General features: G+C 50.3%; 4 non-coding genes across 4 annotated transcripts; 2 read left to right on the top strand and 2 right to left on the bottom strand.

Annotated features, from left to right (window-relative positions):
* Nucleotides 1-4,635: 4,635 nt before the first annotated feature.
* Nucleotides 4,636-4,717, top strand: Trnas-cga (transfer RNA serine (anticodon CGA)). The gene has a single exon. It is a non-coding gene; the product is annotated as a tRNA-Ser (tRNA).
* Nucleotides 4,718-5,580: 863 nt separating this feature from the next.
* Trnar-acg (transfer RNA arginine (anticodon ACG)) lies at nucleotides 5,581-5,653 on the top strand. Its single transcript has one exon. It is a non-coding gene; the product is annotated as a tRNA-Arg (tRNA).
* Nucleotides 5,654-6,634: 981 nt separating this feature from the next.
* Trnai-aau (transfer RNA isoleucine (anticodon AAU)) lies at nucleotides 6,635-6,708 on the bottom strand. The gene has a single exon. It is a non-coding gene; the product is annotated as a tRNA-Ile (tRNA).
* Nucleotides 6,709-21,460: 14,752 nt separating this feature from the next.
* Nucleotides 21,461-21,554, bottom strand: Trnai-uau (transfer RNA isoleucine (anticodon UAU)). The gene is made up of 2 exons: nucleotides 21,517-21,554; nucleotides 21,461-21,496 (listed from the first exon to the last, which is right to left on the bottom strand). It is a non-coding gene; the product is annotated as a tRNA-Ile (tRNA).
* Nucleotides 21,555-22,412: the final 858 nt, after the last annotated feature.

Raw genomic sequence — 22,412 nt, forward strand, 5'->3', positions numbered from 1 at the left:
CTCCTTTTGCTGCGTTCCAGCGACGCGGTCCTCCTGTGGTCCGGGACTCGGCAACACCCTGCAACCTCGAGCTGGGAAGAGACGCACATGCCCTGGTGGAACGAGCCCCTCACCGAGAAGCTAAGGGAACGGGCGGCGCCGAGCGCGTGGAGAGCGCGCTGCTGCACCTGCGGACGCCCGAGCTCAGCGCTTCCGCACCAGAGGCGCGCGCCGGGTTCTCCCCCAGTCCTTCCGCCGCTCGTCCGCTCTGGGACAGGGTGGGGACCGGACGCCACCCGGCGGGGCCCCCACGAGGTCCCGGGGACCCCGCGGCTGCGCCCGCGGATCGGAGAGCCTCCCAGCAGAAGGCTCTCCGTCCCGGGAGAAGGGAGGTGCCCGGCCATTTCTGAAGTCAGTTTAATGTTTTCAGGATTTCTCGGAAATAAAAAAAGAGGGAAAGGAACGCGTTTTAAACGACATCCACCAGCAGGAGGGTGGAGACAGCCTCCCAGCCCGCCCTGTGCCTTCCTCTAAGCTCGGCGTCTGCTCCTGCATAGTGACCGCGCCGGGTGGGAGATGCGATCCGAGACGCGGAGCAGGAGCACAACTTGCCGAGGCCCCTGCCCCTGGTATCAGTGCACTCGTGACCCTTTGGTACCGAGAATCCTCCATCCATCTCCTTAGAGTTTAAGCCACAGGAGATCAGATCCCGGGAATCTCGACGGGAGCGAGGGAAGAGCCTGAGAACACCGCCCATCGTGTATGAGCCGTGCCTCGCAGCACTCGAGTGTGGCTGCGTGAACCGGCCTCTGCGCGCCGCTGAGCGCCCTGCGCCTGCTGTCCGCCCGCGGCCGAGTCCCGCAGGCTGCTCCCCGCCGCGGGTGCGGGTCGCTCGGACAGCTCTCCTTCTGTCCAGGCAGCTTTGCAAAGGAGCCCCCTCCAGCTGAAACACACGACCCTTGCCTTTGCCTGCTTACCTCTTGCTCTTGATTAGATCCCAGCATCTATTCTTGAGAAATTGCTTCCTTAAACCCCCTGGTGGCACCACGGGCTCCCTTCCCTTGCGCGGCCTGCAAGTATCAGTGCGATTACCAGATTTCTGTCCATCTCTCTGGAATGTAAGTCGCAGTGGGGCAGGGGCAGCGTCTGTTCTTGTTCATCAATGAATCCACAGTGCCTACAACATACTAGGCACTTACTGGATTCAAGCTGGAAATAAAACAACCCTTACCATGACTCTCTGAGGAAAATTTTATTTTCCTAATTTGAGACCTGGAGGCTTGCAGGGTAACTGACCTCACCTAAGGGTGGAGCTGGTGTGTGAGATGTGATTCAAACGAGCCCTCCTGACTCCCCAGCACTTGCTCTTCTTTAGTATTCTGTTGGACATGGGTGTACTTTCAAATTCCCAAAACCCATATCTCAGTTTACAAATCATGCTGTTGAAACTGATAATGGGAAAGTCACCAGAACTATACTAAGAACTACCACTTAGTACTAGCTATTAAATCAATTGTTTAATTAATAATATTAATTAATACTAATAACTATATTAATTAATAATTTTTCATAAATGAACTAACAAAGAAAGCTTCAGCAATAAGTGCAATTGTTATTTACAATTATTTACCTGTCTTACAGATGCATTGCTGAGAAGTGGAAAGGCTAAAGAAGTTAAATACCTTGCCCAAGGTCACACGAGTTGTAGAAATTCCGACCAAATCCTTGTACCCACATGTGTCTGAGACTAAAGTGTTCCTCTCTATTGTAGTTTTCTGGGAGAAGAAAGAATCTACAAAAAGACACTGGTAGAGAGTGAGGCTAAGCACACCATATGAAGATGAGTTTGACCTCATAGAGAGAGAGAGAGGAAGTCCAGTGTCAAGATACTCTGCAGATGGAGAGGCAGTGCTTCCTCCGAACGGTGCCCTGAAATGTGGCAGCAGCTACATGCGTCCTTTGATGGAAGTTCTTTGACTCAGTAGCAAGCAGCATCCCCCTTCCCAAGAGTGCTTGTCTTCCACACTTCAGTGACTCTGCCTGCACCCTGCACCTCTACCCCATGACCTCTCTGCAAGTATAGAAAGGATCATGTGTTTTCAGCAAATAGAAAGTGTCACCCATCTGCCAGACACGTCTGAATTCCAGGGATCTAGCATTAAACACAGTCCCTGTTTTCCCAGAGTTTGCATTCTCATAGTGGAGACCAATGATACTCAAAATAGATAACTTACATAATGTGTTTAAAAGATGATTATAAGTGGTATGGAGAAAAAAATCAAAGAATGGGGAGGAAAAATACTGGAATAGGTGGAGTTTCCCATTTTTAATGTAGTATTTGGGGTATAGTTCACTGCTAAGATGATATTGAAGAAAAGGCCTGAAGTGGATAAGGGGGTGATCACACACATTAAAATAAGAGTACAGCCATCCTGGGGAGGACGGGAGAGCAATGGAGACTGAGAAGAAATGGGCAAGGGAAGAGAAGGGGTGCTGGACACAGATGAGTGCAGCAGAAGAGAGAACCCAGAAACAAACCTGCAGAAGCAGAAAGCTGGTCTTTGGCAAAGGAGCAAAGGCCACACAATGAGGCAAAGGCCATTTGTCTGGAAAATCTGGACATCCACATGCAAAAATAAATGAATCTAGACATAGATCTTGCCACTCACAAAAATAACTCAAGACAGATCACAGATCTAAGTGTAAAAGGCAAAACTACAGAAATCCTAGAAGATAATAGGAAATAATCTTCATGGCATGACTTGTGGTGAAATAATTGATGAGTTCGTTAACTTTTAAAATTTCTCCTCTGCTAAAACATCAAGTGAGAAGACAAGCCACAGAAGACAAGCAACAAAAGACTGTTGTTCAAAATGTACAAAGAACTTTAAAAACACAATGGTAGGAACACAGACAAACGAACTAAAAGGGGTCAAAATCTTAACAGACACCTCATTAAAGTGAGATACAAAATGCAAATTAACATGTGACTATCACACGTCATCAAGGAGATGCAAAATGAAACAGTGGGATACCACTATGCACCCATCAGGATGGCCAAAGTCCAGAACAACACATTGCTGGCAGGGATGTGGAACACTGGTGGCTCATTGATTGCAGGAGGGGAGTGGGGGGGTTGCAAGATGTTAGAGCCACTTTGGAAGATAGTTAAATAGTTTCTTACAACGCTAAAACACACTTGCCATACCATCCAGCAATCACACTCCTTGGCCTCTATCCAAAGGAGCTGAAAACCCAGCTGCGCAAATGCCTGCAACAGATGTTGATATCAGCTTTATAATTGCCAACAGCTGTCCTTCAGTAGGCAAATGGATACATTGTGGCATATGCATACCGTGGAATATTAGCACTAAATGAAATGAGCCCTCAGATCACAAAAAGCTGTTGAAGAACCTTAAATGTGCATCACTAACAATGGGCATTGTTACCCTAAAGTCAGGTGGCAAAGGAGAACTGCAAGCTACTGCTGTGCCAACCAGGTGACTGGGAAACAGCTTCAGCACTTGCAAGAGCACAGGCCACAGCAGCTGTACAGAGGATGAGGCGGGTCGGGGTGGTGACAGATGTTTGTAGAAACCACTTTTGATTGCTTTACTTTTCTCAGTGAAGTGGGGAGCAAAATCATGAATTGAACATGAAGACGAGGGAGGAGGGGTCGGGCTTTGAGCCTAGGAAGGTCATGAAGGGGACTCAGCAGAATGCGGTGGGATGGTCTGGTGTCTTAGGGTACCATGGAATGGCAGCCCTGAGGACTGTTTGAGACACTGTCCTGCATTTAAAATGAGACCGCTCAGTCAATTGTGTGCTTTCTCTGGCCAGAATCAGCTGGCCAGCGGAGGATGTGCCGGAGAAGACTGCAGGGGCTGCGAGTGAGGCTGAGCAGTAACTCTGGCGGTGCCAGGGAGGGAGAAGAGAGGGCCTGGGTCGGAGGCAGAAACAGAGAAAAGATGATTGCTGTGGAGCTTTGTTCCAGCAACAGATGCATGTTCAAGTAACAAAGCTGCATTGTGCACCAGGCAGGTTCCCCCATGCCTAGCGTGTCAGAAAGCAAAGACCAGTGAAGATGAAGACACTAATTCACATCCCAGGAGCTCTTGGTCGAAAGGGAGAGGGAAGTACACAGATGACAAAAGGCGACCAATGCAGAAACCTGGGTGGAAACCTGAGGGAGTGAGAGAGGCAGGAGTAAGAGACTGCCTCAAGTGCGAGTCTCAAGAGCGAATGCAGAAGAGCCTGCAGGAGGTGGAGCGGCAGCGGCGGGGCTGCCTCTGCCTGACACTCGGACCCCGGCTGCAGGCTCCCCGCGCTGCAGAGGCGACTGCGTTCAGCTCGTCCTCCGGCGGCTCCGGCTCCCACAGTGGGCTTGTCTACCACAGATGCCGGGTGCGGTCAGAGCAGGGTCCACGCCTGTTTTGCGACGGTCATCTTCACGTGCCTGACACGCGGCAGGCCCACAGAAGAGATGGCCAGTGCTGGAGAAGGTCGGACTGCTGTTCTTGCTGGCGTGGCGGCCGGCGTCGCGGGGGCGTTGCTGGCTGAGACCTAGGGTGCGCGGGACTGGGCGAGAGCGTCCTGTGAGCTGCAGGTGGGTCCTTACCGTCTTCAGTCTAACAGGTGGAGTGCAGGTCGCCAGGGGCTGTGATGGCCGAGTGGTTAAGGCGTTGGACTCGAAATCCAATGGGGTGTCCCCGCGCAGGTTCAAATCCTGCTCACAGCGGTTGCGTTTTCTCTGCACCCAAATCCGTTGGCCTACACCTCCGAATACCCGCGCCGGTGGCTGATTGCGGATGGCGCAGGCCCCTTCCCGGGGCTTCCGGAAGCTCAAAGGCCCCTTTGCTGTTATGCCGGGTCGCAGACGAGCCCCTCCCGCGTACGCTTCCAGCCGTTTTGGTCAACTTGCAGCAGCTACGCAAGTTTTAGGAATAAAATGTGTATGTCTATTGGATTGTGTTCTTTTAAAATTTGTTCTGCTTAGTCGTACTGTTCTTACTACATTTAAAAAAAAATGTCTGAGTGCCTCAATGGCTCTATTGAGCTACAATACCATTTTACAGTAAAGTGCCCCATGGTGAGTGATCACATTTTTGGCCTTTTTTAAACAACAGGAAGAAAATATTATGATTCTTGTCTCCCGAAATTACCGCAAAACACGATATTTTAAAATAATATGGGTCGCTTATTACAGATCCATCTACATCAGCAGCGCCCATGCTAAGCACATAAAAAATGAATTCCAGTGTGGGCAAATGTGATCTGAAAAAAGTAATGAAGAGCTCAAAATCAGGCACAAAAAAAGAGAGAGCAGGCTCACAAAAACCATTTTGAAGGAATTGGCATTCACTCATCACATAACCAATGTCTCAAAGATGAAAATCGGCCATTGTTTTCAATAGATATTTTATGTGAATGTATATTATGCCAAAAATAAAAATAAAAATGAACCGCGCTTTCTAGTACTGTTGGGCTTTGCTGTTTCTCCCGTCTCTCCCCGCGCGGTTTTTGGTGCTGTCATCTTTCTTTCGGGCGCTGCAGCGCCGGGCAGGACTCGCAGGGGTGGTAATTAGGAGGCCCGGCAGGCGTGGGCCAGTGGCGCAATGGATAACGCGTCTGACTACGGATCAGAAGATTCTAGGTTCGACTCCTGGCTGGCTCGCTGGCTTCTTTTCCTTCCGATTGCTGTTTATTAAAAATGGTTTTTGATCTCGAGCCTAAGGCTTCAAAAGTAGGGGGCAGGCCACCTCCTGACGCGTTTCGTCGTCGTGTCACTAAGACCCCTGGGGAAGGCGAAGCAGCAGCAGAGGACAAGGAGGGCGTGTCTTCCACCCGCAGGGCCTCGCACACGCGTCCGCACAAATGTCAGTCAGCGGAAGGAGGGCGTGCCTCGTGTCAGCGTGAGTGTCAGTCAGCAGAAGGAGGGCGTGTCCTTCACCCGTACGGCCTCGCGCACGCGTCTGCACGAACGTCAGTCAGCGGAAGGAGGGCGTGTCTTAGTGTCAGCGTGAGTGTCAGTCAGCAGAAGGAGGGCGTGTCTTCCACCCGCAGGACCTCGCGCTCGCGTCCGCACAAATGTCAGTCAGCGGAAGGAGGGCGTGTCTTCGTGTCAGTGAGTGTCAGTCAGCAGAAGGAGGGCGTGTCTTCCACCCGCACTGCCTCGCGCTGGCTTCCGCAAGGCTGTCAGTCAGGCCGCCCCCCAGGCCCGAGGGCGGTGGGGCGCGCCGCTTGGTCTTGCTCCTCGCTGTCAGGTCGCGATCTGCGAGTGGGAAAAAGGAGAGACCTCGTTCTTACCCTCGCCGTTTCCTTTTCTTTTTTGAGAGAGAGAGAAAGAGGGAAGGGCGGAACCGCGGGAGGGCGGAGAGGCAGGGGCCGGCGGAGAGCCCCTCTCCGCGGCGCGGGAGGCGGAAGTGTCGCCGCGCCCTCGGGGCTGCGAGTACGGCACGCGCCGCGCGACTCCCGGGTCCCGCTTTCCGCCCAGTCGGCGGCTGCGGGGAGACCGGCGCGAGGCTCCCGCTCGCCCAATCGCCTCAGTAAACTTTCCCTAAAACTTTGAGTTGCCTTTCTTCGTTGCTTCTCAATAGTCCTCGTTGGAGGATAGAAAGCTCAAACTTGGAGCCCGTGATCAAAAAGTCCCGCTGCCTGGCCCGTACGGGGCTCGAACCCGCGACCTCGGCGTTATTAGCACCGCGCTCTAGCCTGCTGAGCTAACCGGCCGGGCAGAGGAGTCCGGGTGTTAGAGAAAGTGGCACGTCAATCATTGACGTTTGTTTCTGTAAATAAAAATAAGATCTTCTCTTTCTCCACCTTTCCAGAAGAGACCTTCTAAGCCGTATCCACTGACCTCCGCCGGGTCCAAACTCGCCTCCAGACTCGGGTCAGAAACCGCGGAGTCAGTGGTTCCAGGCCGAGTTAGACCGCCCGCGGGCTGGAGTCGGGCGCTTCCACCCCCGGAGGCTCCTGGCCGCGCCTGGCACGCTGCAAGCCTCTCCCGACGCGGAACGCAGGATCCGTTGCTTCCAGCAGCCCAGAGCCCCATGGCCGGCGTCGGCTGGCCCGGCCCCACCGCAGGTTGAGTCCCTCAAATCCCGCCCGGGAGTGCACGGTCGCCCCAGGTCGGCCCACTGGTGTAGACAAATTGAAGAAGGCCTGCAGCCCCAGGAAGTCTCCTTTTCCACATTTCTGGGCTTGTATGATTTCTTTCGTAGCTTTCGAATATTCCTGCAGACGGACGCCTAGTGATTTTTCAACGAACATGCTGATTTAACAGTAAAATCAATCAAAAGTTATAATTGTATCGATTCTAAAACTGACAGTGGTCCAAGGGGCAAGTGTGGGGCTCTACTCTAAAAAGGTCTCACTAGGCTTTTTGACACTTTACTTTTCTAGCCTTCGAGAGCTCTTTCCTAGGGTTTCAAGGGCTAAGGCTTTTGATTCCTTAAAAAATCACATGAAAGGAACCGATAGGACCCCGCAGCCACGCGTTCTCTGGACGTTCGCCAGGGTTAGTGGAGTCCTGGTGTCCGTACCTAGCCTTCGCAAAAGAAGCGGCTCTTTTCCTGCGACGTCAACACCAAGAGCGTCGCTTCCTTCCTTCCTCAGGTAGGTGGGGTTCCTGGAGTCCCCGTCTCCTGCCTAAGGCTCTGCCTTAAGGTAGGGGGCCAGGGCCCTTCACGCCGGCAGGACTAAGCAGCACCCAGCTCCAGCACGGCTGGCGGGAGACCTGCAACCATTCATATGAATAACAAACTAAAATTAACTAACACTGTATTTTATTTTACTGCAGTATATATATGTGCATGTAAGTCACACATAATCAATAGCTGTTACTAAAGTTCAATTTTGTTTAAGATATCATTTCTTATTTTGCTGCACGGTTAAATGGCTAACCAAACCCTGAGACTATTCCTGAAGCTGCAAACAACAAAAACTGTGAAAAATAAGAGAAGTTTCTTATACAATTCAAAGTGCTGGCAGCAAAGACTGCTCCTGCCAGAATCTAAGTGAAGGCAGAAACAGAGAGAATTAGGAAGAGTATTAAAAATACTCTTACCCGGGCTTCTCTTATTTTTAGGTTTTATTTATTTACTCAGCAGTGGTGGAGTTGGAACCCAGGGCCTCCTGCCTGCTAAGCAGGCTGAAGTACACTGCAGGCCTGATTTGCAGATGCCTTCAGCAACATGGCGTTCATACTAAATGAGGCAGTGATTTTCTTGTTTTCCCTCGAGGACTCACTGGAAGCTACAAAGGCACCAAGTGTACAGGCAGAGGATTTTCGAAAGTCTGGTCCATGATGGTGATAAGTTTATGCAGGGCCCTGTACAAAAGGCACTATGGACCTAAGAGTGTAGCTTGAGTTGTACCAAGTAGCAATGTGAAAGCCAAAGGGCATGGAAAGGGGACACAGCTGTGAGCCCCAGACTGCACCACGGACCCGTGGGTCTTGGCTGAGGCTCTCCACCTGAGGCTACTTAAGCCTGCCCTCAGGCTGGCTTTTTGTCTCACCCCTTCCTTTAAAATAGTCTTTTTTATTTTTTTCATGTTATAGTTCCAAAAACATTTTTAAAAAATCCTTTGTCTTATTTTGCCCATTTCAAAAATAATTATACAAAGGAAAAATAATTTTAAAAAGACAGTGAGGAAACTAACACAAACTTTCCTATGTCAGGAAGAATGAAAACATTAAGTGATAAAGGAAAAGTTTATACATGGCTCCTAAGGATACGAACTGTGCAACCAACCATTCAGGTTCAATGATCCAAAGCTTCTTGCTGCCACGAGAAATTTCCTGTGCTTGAAAACAGCATGAGTCGGGATCATTTCAGATTGGACACTCAAATATCTTTTATTTTTTCAGTTTTCACCCATCCGCTCTGTGGCCATGTTGCATGAAGCTGGCAAACCCTAAGTGAACCGCCTGTGGAACATTACGAGGTTCTATCGCGCATGACAGTCCTGACCGAAACACACATGTGCTCTCCTCTTACCCTTCCCAAAGGTGGCCACTGTCATTTTTATCTTTTTAAACTTCATGTACACTGAATCAAATAGAATCATTCCTGTCTCTTTTCATCCAAATCATCTTTCAGATTCATCAATTTTCTACTTATAAAAATGACTGTTTCTTTTCACTAACTCCCATTTCACAGCTAGAGTACATCTTACTCACCCATTCTGGTGTCCTAGAGCCTTTGAAGGGGCTCCAGCTTGGGCCTGTCATGAAAAGCACTGTCCTGCACTTGTGCACGGCTTCAGGTGACATGAGCACTCCTTTATCAGGCAGGTACATGATGGACAGATGGTAGTGCTGAGTCACAGGACACAGGCTATGCAGCTTTCCTGGACTCTGCTAAATCAGAACATTTTCCAGAACAGATGTTCCAGGTTACTCCACCAGGCGTACAGGCACCTCAGTGCAGCACGTGAAGCTATCAATCACTGACTTTAGAAGGAGGTAGAGGTAGCTCTTTGTGATTTAATTGCCATTTTTCATAACTAATAGTTTGCACCATTCCATGTATTTCTTTCCATTTAAAAAATTGAGACGGTTGTCAGTGTTTTGTTGATTTGTAGGGGTTTGTTAAATATTGCGAATACACTTTGGATATGTATGCATGCATTGTGAACACCTGTTTGTTGAATGGCTTTGGGTCTCCTAATTTAACATTTTGAAGTCTCAAAGTTTAATGAAGTCCAATTTATAAGTCTTTATGGTTATTGTTTTCTGCATCCTATATCAGAAATAATTGTCTCTGCCTGTTTTCTTCTGGAACCTTTATCGCTGAATATTAACATCTGTAATCTGTAGTTTATACATGCTGTGAGAGAGGATGTGACTCCCCAGCTTTTATTTATTGAGACATTAAACCTTTCTGCACCGAATTGCAATTTCTCCTTTGTCAAGAAACAGAAAACTGTGTGTATGTGTACAGGTGAGCGCTTTCTGTTCTGTCTGATTAGTTTACACATCTACTTTTCCACCAATACCACACTTTTAATTTCTATAACTTTAAAATCATAATACCTGCTAATAAAGCAACTACAGTTTTGCTTTTCCTTCTTCAGATTTCTTCAGCTACTGGAATTTTAAAAATTGTTATTCCAATGTAAGTTTTACAGCTAACCTTCACTTTCTGGCCCTTTTAGCCTCCCTGAAAATAAAATTCTGCCACAGTTTTGTTTGTGGTTACACAGACTCCGTCAGTCAGTTCTGGGAAACTGACATTTTAGTGACATTGAATCTTTCTGGTCAGAATCTTGGTATGTTCCTCTGTTTTAGGTCTTCAATTTTTCTTAGCAATGTTTGGTAATTTTTTATATAAAAGTATTTTTAACATAAAAATAAATATCTATATTTGATGTTTGCAGATGGCATTTCTTTTAAAATCTCATTCCTAACTATTGTGAGTGTAGAGACAAACTTCTTACATACCTACTCTATGTACAATAAGTTGTTAAATGTACTCATTGATGCTAGCTGTGAATAGTTTGGGCGTATGCATGCAACCATGTCAAGTGTATTAGTAGTGATTTTGCTTCTTTCTCCCTGGTTTTTCTGCTCCTCTCTTTCTCCTGCCTTATCCCAATGCTCAGAGCCACCAGCACAATGCTGAACGAGGTTACGACAGTATGCTGCACCCTGCCTGACCCAACCCTAGAAACCAATGTAGGGCAATGGGGGACTAAGAAAGACACACAGATGTGTACAAAAAGAAGTTGGGACCAGCTGGAACACTGACCTCTGATAGAGGGCAGTGACCCAGAGCTAGCACAGCATGTTTATTATACAGGTTTCATCATCTAAAGGCTACTTGTGGGAAAGTTTCTGCAAAGCAGCCAGGCTTGACGGTCACAGCACTTGGAAGATCAGCTTATTATGCTGAAGATTCTGTCCCTGGAAGCTGGTGCCCGAGCTCAAGGTCAAGAATACTGTTGTTCCCTGCCTTTGCACAGAACTTCCTCAGCTGGGCACTACCACGGCTCCTGGGCAATTTCCTGCATCTTTGTACAGAAAGTTCCCAGGGCAGAGGGCAGCCACAGCTCTGAGGCAGTCAAAGACCATGGTCCCAGCCACTGCTCTCCACAATAGTGGACAGTCCATCTTGTCCCTTGCCTCAAGAGGAGGAAGATTTTAAAGTCTTACTAACAAGTATTTTATTGTCTCACTAACAAGTATAAGTCAACTGCAGCTCCCCCACCCAGTATCCTTGACTTAATGGAATAAGATATGTTTTGTTTTTTGAAAACAAAACAGATGAAATTTCATAACAAGGGCAACAGACAGGCTAGTGTAGAACTCTTGGACTCAGGTGACCCTCCAGAATAGCTGAGACCAAGGGCATGTACCACTGTGCCTGGCTACATAGAAGTTCATTTTATTCTCAGTTTGCATGCTATATTATGAATAGGGGTTCATAGACTTTTTGCATACACTGATATGTATATATAATTTTAATTGTTTAATGTGGTAAAACATTTATTTTTATGTTAACCAACCTTACAGTATAAAACAAGCTTTATGTGGCCATAATAGATTATTCTTGTAAGATATGGCTGGATTTGATTTGGTGAAATCTCATTTAGGATTTTGTCTCCAATTCCAGAGATCCTCGTGCATGGTCAACACCTTGTCATTTTGAACTCCTCTCACCAGTGTAGATCACAACCTATCTGGGCATGGTGCTAAGCTTTTGGGATCCCCCACGCTCAGCCCTGGGTGTGTACTTTGCTTTGGAATAAACATCCCCTTCTTCATTTTAACCTGACTCATTAAATTCCTTCCTGTGGTGTGGTCAGGAATATGGAAAGGTTTAACAAGAGGTCTGCTCCATCTTTGGAGACCTCAAGCCCCCTCTGGGACACAGTTTCTCTTTGCCCTAGAAGTCCTTCTGTGTAAGCCAAGCCAGTCTCGGTAGCACATCATTAAAAAAAAAAAAAAAAAAGAAAAGAAAAGAAAAGAAAAAGAAAAAAAGACATGCAAAATCCAGTGTCTGCTAGTTTGCCACAGAAGGGTCCCTATTCTCTGGAATTGTAACTCATACCCTCATCATGTCTCCCCTGACCTTTCAATGTCCTCACCAAGATGAATTTTAAAATTCAGAAGAGCAGGAGTTCAAATTTCATAACAAGGGTTTGAATTTAGAACCCCAACTTAAAAGCATAGCGCTGCCCGTTTTCACATCAACCATGATAGCCTTTGTCTATTAAGACCGGATTCTTGAGGGTGTTATTAGAACCTAATGATCCTAACAAAATTATTTCCTGTACTGTTTTACACAGGAAAAAAGGGATCATAACTATTTGAAAAACTGAAATACAATGGATTTCACAATTGTAATTCCTTTGCAATTATGAAAACCAGTGTCTCCTCCTTGTAAATTAGAAAGCTGCTGTAAAACCAGGCACCATGGCACATGCCTGTGGTCCCAGCTACTCTAGAGGCTGAGGCACGAGGAGCTCTTGGGCCCAGGAGTTTGAGGTCAATCTGGGCAGTAGAGAGAGAACCCGGTGCAAGGAAAAAAGGAGAAAATCCCGTAGGTTTAAAGCACGCGTCAGGTGCTGAGCGCAGTGCCTGAAGCCCAGCAGCACATCTGATTCAACTGTAGCAGATGGAGCTCCCAGCAGGCCCTGAAGCACACGCTAGTGATCACCAGCAGGGGAAGAAATCATGAAACGAAAACAGAAAAGGGTTTCCAGAGATCAGCGCACCCCTGCTAGGTCAGAGGTCGGGCACAAAGGCCTCCATCCTGAATGGGCCTGCTTATGTGACATGGTAGCAGAAGGACCACTATGACGCATAAAGAAGACCCGTGTGTCCAGGGCAGGGGTGGAGAGCCGAGACGGCGTAGATCGCGAGAGTCAGGATGAACTTGCCATCCTCCTGCCTTGGCCTTCCTAGGCGCTGGGGTCACAGGGTGCCCCACCATGCCCGACTCTTTCCTGGTTCTTCAGCTTGTGGAGGGCAGATGAGTTTTCTTGGTCTTAGCTTAGCACTTACAAGTCAATTACTCAAGAAATCCCTGTACGTGTCCCACAGGTCTCATTGGTTTGCTTCTCTGGAGAGCCCTGACAAATACAGATTTTTTATACCAATAGTGAAAATAGAATAACAATCTTTCTGACTTGGTTTTGAGACTTCTGGAATCGGCTCTCTGATCTGACTAGACTTAACTATTTCTGGTTATAAAGGGAACACTGGTAGTCCGTGATGTGGACTGTTTATAGAGATATGCAAATATCTGCACAGAGAGTCTGATAACCATCTATAAGAGTCAGGAAGCCAAGTAACTCCATGAATGACACTTGGAACTTTTGGGGAAACTAAGGATGTATGACATAAGCTTCTAGCATTGCTGGACAGTGTGAAAGAAAAGGGTGAGGAGCTCAAGCCCCAAGGCCTGAGGGCCTCTGGTGTACCCCGAGGGAGCCTCACTTCCTGTCACTGTGAGGCTGAAATTGCTGAAAACCAAACACAAGTGCTCATCCTGTGATCACCTGGATTGTGACACAGGTTGAAGAGTAGCCTCATAGGTATCTATGCTGAAGTGGGGCATTGACAGGCTAAAGACGGGATCTGTATGGGGTGGGCGGGGGCAGCTGTGTGGGAGACCCTGAAGGAGCTGTAGACTCAGTGTCTACTTTCTGAAGACTTTTTCTTTTGCCAGTGGAAAAGGTCTTCCTACTCGGCAGATGTGCCCACAACCTCAGGGGAGGTGCCTCCCAAAGCCAGTGGTATCAGACCAGGAGGGGCAGGGCTCACCCCAGCGGAGAAGGGCATTGCCCCAAGCAAGAGTATTGGACGGGAGGGCTAAATGCCCAAGGCCAACCCGTGGGCTACTTTTGAATTTATACCCCATTTTCTACTCCTGACTTGTTAAGTTGGAAAAACTCTAAACTCCTATTGCAAGGACCCACCAAAGGTCAGTGGGACTCTTTGCAGCATTTTTGAAACCCACTGCCCCACTTGGACTGATAAACAAGCTTTGTGCAATATAATGATGCCTGCAGAGATGACTTGTCTTAAATAAGGCTAAGGAGGAATCCCAGATCCTCCCTCAGGCCGACCCTCCAAGCTCCCCTGATCCGAGAAATGCAGTACTCTTGAAAGAACCAGTCTGGAACCCAAATGACAGTAATGACATTTGACTGAACCACTACTGCAGGTCTGTCTTGGTAGGTTCCTATGGGGTGAGGGCACGCGAGCCAAAATGCTTAGATAAATACAACCATTACAACAGGGGGAGAATGAATACCCCTCACCTGGTTAAAAAGAACTTATCAAACTTACAGGCAATATGCTGGCTTAGGCTCAGAAGCCCCCAGACACATGAATTGTCAAATTGACCTTCATTGGGCAGAATGGCCCTGGCATTACGAGGAAGTTACAGAAAATTGAGGCGTTGTGGGCATGATCTTCTCAGGTGATGGACTAGCCTTAAATATAATGAGAGAATAATAGAAAGGGCTGAGCAAAGCCAGGCACAGTGGCACACACCTGTAATCCCAACTGCTTGAGAGGCTGAGGCCGGAGGATGGCAAGTTCAAAGCCAGCCTCAGCAACTTAGCGAGGCCCTAAGCAACTCAGTGAGACCCTGTCTCTAAATAAAATATAAGAAGGGCTGAGGATGTGGCTCAGTGGTTAAGTGTCCCTGGGTTCAATCCCCAGGTACTGAAAAAAAAATTAAAAAACAAACAAATGAAAAAGGCTGAACAAGACACCATCTTCATCCAAAATGCCCAGGGCTGGAACCCTGGAACTGGAGGTGCTGCCCAGGAAGGGAAGAGGCCCCTGGAGAAGATGGATGTGCAATCTGTGATGAGAACGGGCACTGGAAGGAAAACCCCCGAATCTCTGACCAAAGGGGTCGGCTCAGGAAAGAGCAGAGTCAAGATGAGCCTGCCAAGGATGGCTCTCACGCTCCCGAGCCACTTCCCCACGGGGGCCCTGCTGCACCGGTCTGCTTACTTCTTAGCCAACACGGGGTGCGGCCCTCCCACACGCAGGACTGGTACACTGTGCCCGTGAGAGGAGCAGCAGGAGAGCCTGGCAGCAGACTTCCTTGCACCTCGTGACTCAGCTTCCCGGGCGCACTGGAAGTCCCGTGCCTCTGCAAACCCTGTGTTCAAGTAAGATCTCCCAGGGAAGCACAAACGCAGGTGGAAGTGCCACCCGGGCAGCACTTCAGCCTCAGTGGCAGGAGCTCAGGAGAAGCCTCCAGGGGGAGTCGGTGGCCCTGAAATCCTGAGACCTGTCAACCAGGCAGTGGGGGCCAACGGGCCTCCACCAGCCTGGTAAGGTCATGTTCAAAGAAGGCACTCTGCTTAAAGCAATAGTCGGTGACAGGAGGCATTCCCAGGAATCCGACTCATACTTCAAACAAATTCTAATGCAACTTAATCCATCCTGCTCAAAGGGGAGTCAATTACTTTTTGCCTTTGAATGGACAGATCCTCCATCAAAAACCACCTTCCATACTGTTGAGCACTACTGCCCCTGGGATTCAAAAACTTTCCCATGATCTTTGGAGAAGGACTAGCTAAAGGTTTGAGAATGTTGCCGTAAGCTGGGAAAACTGCTCCAGTCTGTAGATGATGTGCTGATCGCCAGCCCTGCTCATGAGCTCTGCCTAGAAAACACCAGTCAGACTCAGTCACCTGGCCGAGTGGGGTTATAAGGTACAGATCTAGAAGGAAGAAGTTATTTACCTGGGCTTCAGTCACAGCAGGCTGATGAAGACCAGAGACTGGCAGAGAAAAGGCCATTACCTGCCTTCAGGTCCCTGGACCTGCAAACAGTTGTGAGGATTCCTGGGGAGGGAGGGCGACTGCAGGATGTCAGTCTCCCATCTGGGACTTACAGACCTATGTGAAGCTCTAATTGGGACAGAACTTAAGCCCTTCATTTAGACAGCCGATCGTCAAACTGCCTCTGAACCTCTCAAAGACCAGTCCATGTCCCAGCTCTGATGCTGCCTGATCTTAGAAAGTCATTCAAACTGTATGTGCATGAGTGACAAGGAATTGGGCTTCAGGTTCCCATCTGGTTGCTGGGGGAAGGAGTCCCCTAACCTGCTGCTTGGACTGGCAGTCACATCTACGTGCCACACCAGGTCTTAACCCTGCTGCCGCACAGGGCCAGACACCGGCTAAATCGGCCACCTTGTTAGGTGACCCTAAGGTGACCTTCAAGAAACATCAGCTCTACACCCAGCCACCCTGCTGCCCACAGGTCCCGAGCCTACAACCTCACACCATAACGTGCAGAAGTTCCTAACGCTGCCTCTGCCAGCCGACAGGCCTGCTGGGTCAGCCACACAGACCAGGAAGTCTTCACGCTGGAAGCGGCTTCACGAACCAGGGAAATGCCACACCGGGTAAGCAGAGGTGACCACGTGGAGTCAAATTCCCTCCCACAGGTATGTCTACTCAAAGGACTGAATTAACAGCCCTTACTGGGCCCTCAAGCTTTCCGAAGGGGAAAAAGCTGACCAGTCTAAAACATGCCTTTCTCCCACGGCACTGAAAGAGTGCTCCTCACCTCTACGAGTAAGGACATTAAGCGCCCTCAGGAGATAGCAAACTCCTGGAGGCTCTCCTCAAGCCAAGTGGCCACCACACACTGCCCCCGACATCAGAAAGGAAACCCGTAACCACCACGACCATCGAATGCCAGGCAGTGGCAGGTGGTCATGCTTTTGGCACCCCTGGTGCCAAATTTGACTTGACTTCTTTCTCTCCTGAGTATTTGGAAGCAGATGAGAGGAAAGCCTGAGAATGGGGTTAAAGAAGCGGGCCTTCCCCTCCCAGGGAGGCAAGTGCCCCTGGAGTGGTCCTCCTGCCTGCAGAGCTTGGGTTTGCTAGAGCTGGTCCTATTTATTGAGGCGCTTGTTATGCTGACCACGCCTCAGAGGCCAGGAACTGGGGAAAGCAACAAAGATGCCACCGTGCTCCAGGAACAACCCAAAAAGGGAAGGCTGCCAAGAACCAGGCCACAGTGGTCATGCCCCTTTGAAGATCGGCAGGTGGGCTTCACCCAGACACCTGGGCTGCTGGAGACATCACATATCTACCAGCTTCTGTTGACGTCTTTTCCAGTTGGATTGAGGGCTGTCCCACTAGGACAGAAAGGCCTCGGAAGTGGCTGGGGCGCTCCTGAAGGTCGTCACCTTCGGGTTCAACACACCTGGCTTCAGACAGTGGTAAGAGCCCTGCCTCTGTCTCCAAGGTAGTGCAGAAGGTGAGTAGAGCCCTAGGAATCCACTGGAGACCACCTGCTGTCTCAGAACTCAGTTGACAGGTGAGACAGAGAAGATGAACCATCCTCCAGAAGAAGCTCCAGCCAGAACACATCAAGAGGCCAGGTTAACACTGCAAAAGATGCTGCCTGCTGCCCTTCTCTGCATTAGACTGGCTCCTGGACATGGGCTCCCGATGAGACCCTGTGGAGATACACGGGGGGCTTTCAGACGTCCACAAAGGAGATATTCTCCACATTCTCAGAATAGGAAGATGAAAGTCAGCATTGTGAGTAGCAGCTCCAAGTTCTACTCTCTAAGGTCTGTGCTTCCTCTGGAATAAGATCTTGCCCTGAGGACCTACACCCTGTCCACAGGAGATTGAATTCTGTTGAAGACAAGGAAAAATCGGGATCCAGAAAACCAGCTGATGGAAGAGTAGACAGACTCCCATGATGAGCTTTTAGCCACTCACACTTCCTCAAACTTGCTGTTTGAGATCCACCTCACTTGAGATAAAAGGACACCCCTGGACAATGACCTCCTGACACTCTTTAGGACCAACAGTCTTCTCGCTGGACGGTGAAGCCCTTGAGAGACCTGAAATATCTCTTCGAAAAGCAAACTCAGGCAAACCACCCTGAACAACGATGAACTCCTGGCTACCCCTCATTCCAGAACAGCTCCAGACCAACCTGTCTGAGTGGCCCTTACCCTCAGGCTGCCAGCCCTCTGCCGCCTCTGCCTGCCTTGGAACACCCAGGCAGCCACTCTGCCCATATGGCAGTTCTCCCAGTGGTCTGGAATCTGGGAGGATGTTTTCCCCTCACCTGTTGGAAAGTGCCTACTCCCTTCCTCTAAGCAACAGGACCCTAAGATGGTTCTAAAAGCAACTGCCAGAAAACAGCATGTTTTTGCTCTGGTCAGAGAGCAGGTCAGGGCCTCCTGGTGTGGGTTACAGGTCACAGTGGAGGTGGGGGCAAACTGCAGAGCAGGTTCAGTTGGGTGAGAGTGACCTGTCCCTGGGAGGTGAGTGAGTGTGACGACTGTCACCCAAGTCCACGTGGCTTAACTGACACACTTGCTCTGTGAAGACATGGGGCACAGCCTGTACAGTGGGGGCCAGGGGCTGGCCCTGTAATGGGGTGACCGGTGCACCTGGGGCCACCCAGGCCTGCCAGGACACGATGTTCCCATTTTCCCAGAGTCCACAAACTGAAGTGTGGTCGAAGCCCAGCACATATATGAGGAGGGCCCCTTGGTTGTTCCCCCCTGCAGCCCTGCTGACCCCAGGACCAGCACTGATGTGGAATTACGAGCAGAAGCCCTAACTAAGCTTGCTTCTACCCAAGCCCCACAGGCCATCACCCTCTCAAACGAGGAGACCACACAAATCCACAAGGTTGTCCTCCAAAATTGGGTGGCAGTAGACAGTATGAATGCCACTAGAGGGGAGCGTGTACTGTGGGTATGTCCCCAATGGCTCAGAAAGTGTCACCAAAGCAGCAAGGGACCTGGACAGCATGTCGCTGCCCTTGGCACTGTGGGGCACCAGCTGCAGTCGATCCTTCTGAGTGGAGATGCTGAGCGTTCAGCACAGTCACTTCTTCTCTTCTCCCCTTTGGGTGCGGCTCCATGCACTGCGTTAAGACTGGTGCTCCTACGGCCACACCAGCATGCCAATGCCCGTCGCAGTCTCGGGGAGCACAAGAAACAGTCTTCTCATGCTCTCAGTCTTCCATTCCAAGGTGCCCACACTGCCCCAGTCAGCAAGAATAGCCGAGAAAGAAACGCCCTCGCGGAAATGGGACGGTGGCCTGACGGTGGGGTTTGAAGGAAGGTCCAGTTGCTCAGTCCATGTTCACTGCTTCTTGCCTCTTTTTCCTCCTTACTTCTGAGTCCTCCTGAGTCATTTTCTTCCGCAGTCACTTTGGAGTCCAGGAACGACAGGTCTGATGGACCTCTCGTGACAAGAGCAACTCTTCCCAAGAGAAGAGCAACTTTCTTGTCATAGACAAGACCTGCCTAAGATGCCCTGCTTTGGCTGCTGTGCAAGGCTTCCAGCTTTGTGCACCTCAACCCTTGCCCCCAGTCCACTTTCCATAAAACCTCAAAGTCACTGTCAGCCCCTGGAAGAGAGAGTTAAGACCAGGGTCCCCTTGTCTTCTAGTGGCTATACTGACTGAAGATCCTTTCCTGCTTTTCACCATTACTTTTCCATGTGTTTTTTTGGGGGGTGAGTGGCAAACTGATTTGTTTTCCTCTGGGTCTAGGACTCTGGTAACATTATCCTGTGGTTAAGGTCTATAGAAAACTCTACCCCAGTCCAGCTGGGGCAAGGAATGGCCCAGACTCTTCGGGAAAGGTGTGGGTCACCCTGCTTAAAAAAAAAAAAAAAAAAAAAAAAAAAAAAGACCACTGAAGCGCTTGCTAAAAACAAGGAAGTCTGCAATGGGAGTAGAGGAAGGTGGCCATGAATAGCAGCTATGACCCTGTGACCAGTTCAGAGGACTTTCATTCATGAGCATTTCCTCCCGTTTGTTATGAATACCTTTGTGTTTATGTACTGGACAAAAGTCTTTTCCTTTCCTCCATTTTCTTACCATATGACATAAGCCACATTGATTTTATTTGGGTGTTAAGTATGACTCCTCGCATTCCATGGGACTTAAGTCACAGGATACCAGGACAAGAGTAAGTATGGTGCAAGGACTTTACCTCCTCCTCTGGGGCAGGGATGAGTGTGTTTTCAGTTGCATGTAGAAAGCACATCATGGCAGGCTGGGGTATGTCCTTGTTGCTGTCTTTATTGACGATGAAGTGCAGTTTATAGTTTATTGAGGAGATGCTTATGTGAGCCACCTGGAGGGCTGGACTTGTGAAGGCTAATTGTATGTAAACTTTACTGGGTTAAAAGATAACCAGATAGCTAATAAGACATTATTACGGTTGTGTGTTTGAGGATGCTTCTAAAAGAGTTTAATTTCCAAATCAGACTGGGAAAGAAATCCCCCCAACCCCCCAGGGTGGGCTAGCATCTTCCCAGGAGTTGAGGGTCCAACAGAATGAAAGGCAGTAGAGGCAGGAACTCATTGCTGGGTCTTCTGCTCTCCAGCACGGAGCCTGGGCTCTCAGGGCTCCTGGACGCTGGCCCTTAACCAGTAACCACTGGCTTCCGGGCCTACCATGCCCACCTTCTTCAGGCCTTCTCGCCCACCGAATCACACCTGGCTTCCTGGTTCTCCAGCTTGCAGAAAACTTAGCATGGGAATTCTCAGTCTGCACAATCACTTGAGCCAATCCCTACAGTAAATCCGTTGTGTACATCTCTACGTATTCTGTTGGAAAAGAACAACACGGAATGGGAATATCATTACACAGAGGGAAGCTGCAGCTGCAGACTGACTGGAAAACCTTCATGTTGAAGGAACGGGAGAACAAAGAGCTCCAAGGAGGGCTGCGGTCCTGGCTCAGTGAAGAGTGCTTGCCTAGCATGTGAGGCATTGGGTCCTCAGCACCACATGCAAATAAATACGGCAAAGCTCGATAAAGTAAAGGTCCATGGACAACTAAAGTATATTAAAAAAAGAAAAAGAAAAAGCCAAGAGGAGGGTCCTGCAAACCCGAAGAGAGTCCAGGTAGACTGGATCCTGAAAAGACCCGATACAGAATAGCCTGCACACAATTATTTTGAAACCAAGCTTCAAGATGAATGTAATTCTCCAAAGACATCTGTGCATTTCCTGATGCGATTAGGAGATCGTACGCACGGATCGCGCACGTGGGCCTGGCGTTCGGCTGCTGCGGGAACTGGGCACTTGCGGTCCCGCAGCCAGGTCTTCGTAGGCCAGGAGGGTGCTAGGCTCCCGCGCAGAGCTCCGCGCCTCCTGGAGCTTCGCGCGCTCCCACGCGGAGGCGCCGGAGCAGCTTCTGCACATCGCAGGCCCTCTTCGGTCCCCAGAGGGCCGAGTGGTTCATTAGGGAGAAGGGGAGCCCCCCTGAAGCAGTAATATGGTTCTGCGCGCCCCTGATCGAAGGGAAAACATCGTGCCTGCTGAGCTCGATCTCTCTCCCGCTTGATGGCTTTTCTTCCCATGTTTGGGATCGACCAAATGTCCTGCATCACAGCCATCTCTGCGTTCCCACCACGGAAAATATAACATTTAAGCTTTCCTTAAGGAGGAGGGGAAAAGGCATGACAACGAAAGGCCTGAAGCCGTGAAGGGAAGAAAACATGCTCCAGGTGAGGCTCGAACTCACAACCTCGGCATCACCCGCACATATACTGCTGTATAAGTACCGCGCGCTAACCGATTGCGCCACTGGAGCATGCTTTCCCCGCACCGGCCCCGCGTGCTCTACAGAGGCAAGGGCACCCCCGCGCCGCGCCGCCGCGAGCCGGGCCGAGCCCGGCCGAGCCCAGCCGAGCCCAGCCGCGTCGCGCCTGCAGGGTCGGGCTGCGCCCGGCCAGACCTAGCCCAGCCCAGCCCAGCCCAGCCCCGCGGGGCGCGCCGGCTTGCGCCTCCCCTGCCACGGCTCGCCCAGCCAAAAACAGGCGGTGATGGAGATGCGCCACCTCGCCTGGAAAAGAAGCGGAACCACCCTGTGCCACGGAGCCGGCAGTGCCCGAGAAGGGAGACTCGCTCCTCCTGGCCTTCACCGCGGAACAGAGCGCTTTAGCGGAAGACGCGAGCTCGCTGGCGAAGTGCAGCAGCCCCGGCTCGGCCAGGCAGCCCGAGAGACGCCCACCAGCGGAGGGCAAGCGCAGCCGCGCCCGCCTGCGGCCCCGCTGCGCGTCCCCGAGGCCCGCGCAGCTCCCCGCCGCGCCCCGCCGCGCTCCAGGCTCGCCTTTGCGCGCCAGCGCCTCTGCGCTGGGGATCCCCAGCCCTCCCAGGCCAGCCTGAGCATCCCGCCCGCAGTCACAGCAGTCGGCGGGATCCTGCTGCAGGAGGACACGCAGGTAATCCGCGAGGAGGCAGAGGCGCTGTGCGCGCCAGCGCGATCCCGGCCCGCCTCCTCCAGACTCCACACCGGGTCCGTGTGACGCGGATCCACCTGCGGCCTCTAGGTGTAACGCCGATTGCGCTTCTTTACGCGCCTGTTTTGATCTGGCAACAGTGCAGCTGTCGCACACACGTGAGACTCCAGATCTGAGGGTTTCGTGAATCATTCCTGTCAGCGAGAAAG

The sequence above is a fragment of the Sciurus carolinensis genome, chromosome 7, assembly GCF_902686445.1.
Source record: "Sciurus carolinensis chromosome 7, mSciCar1.2, whole genome shotgun sequence".
Classification (NCBI taxonomy): Eukaryota; Metazoa; Chordata; class Mammalia; order Rodentia; family Sciuridae; genus Sciurus; species Sciurus carolinensis.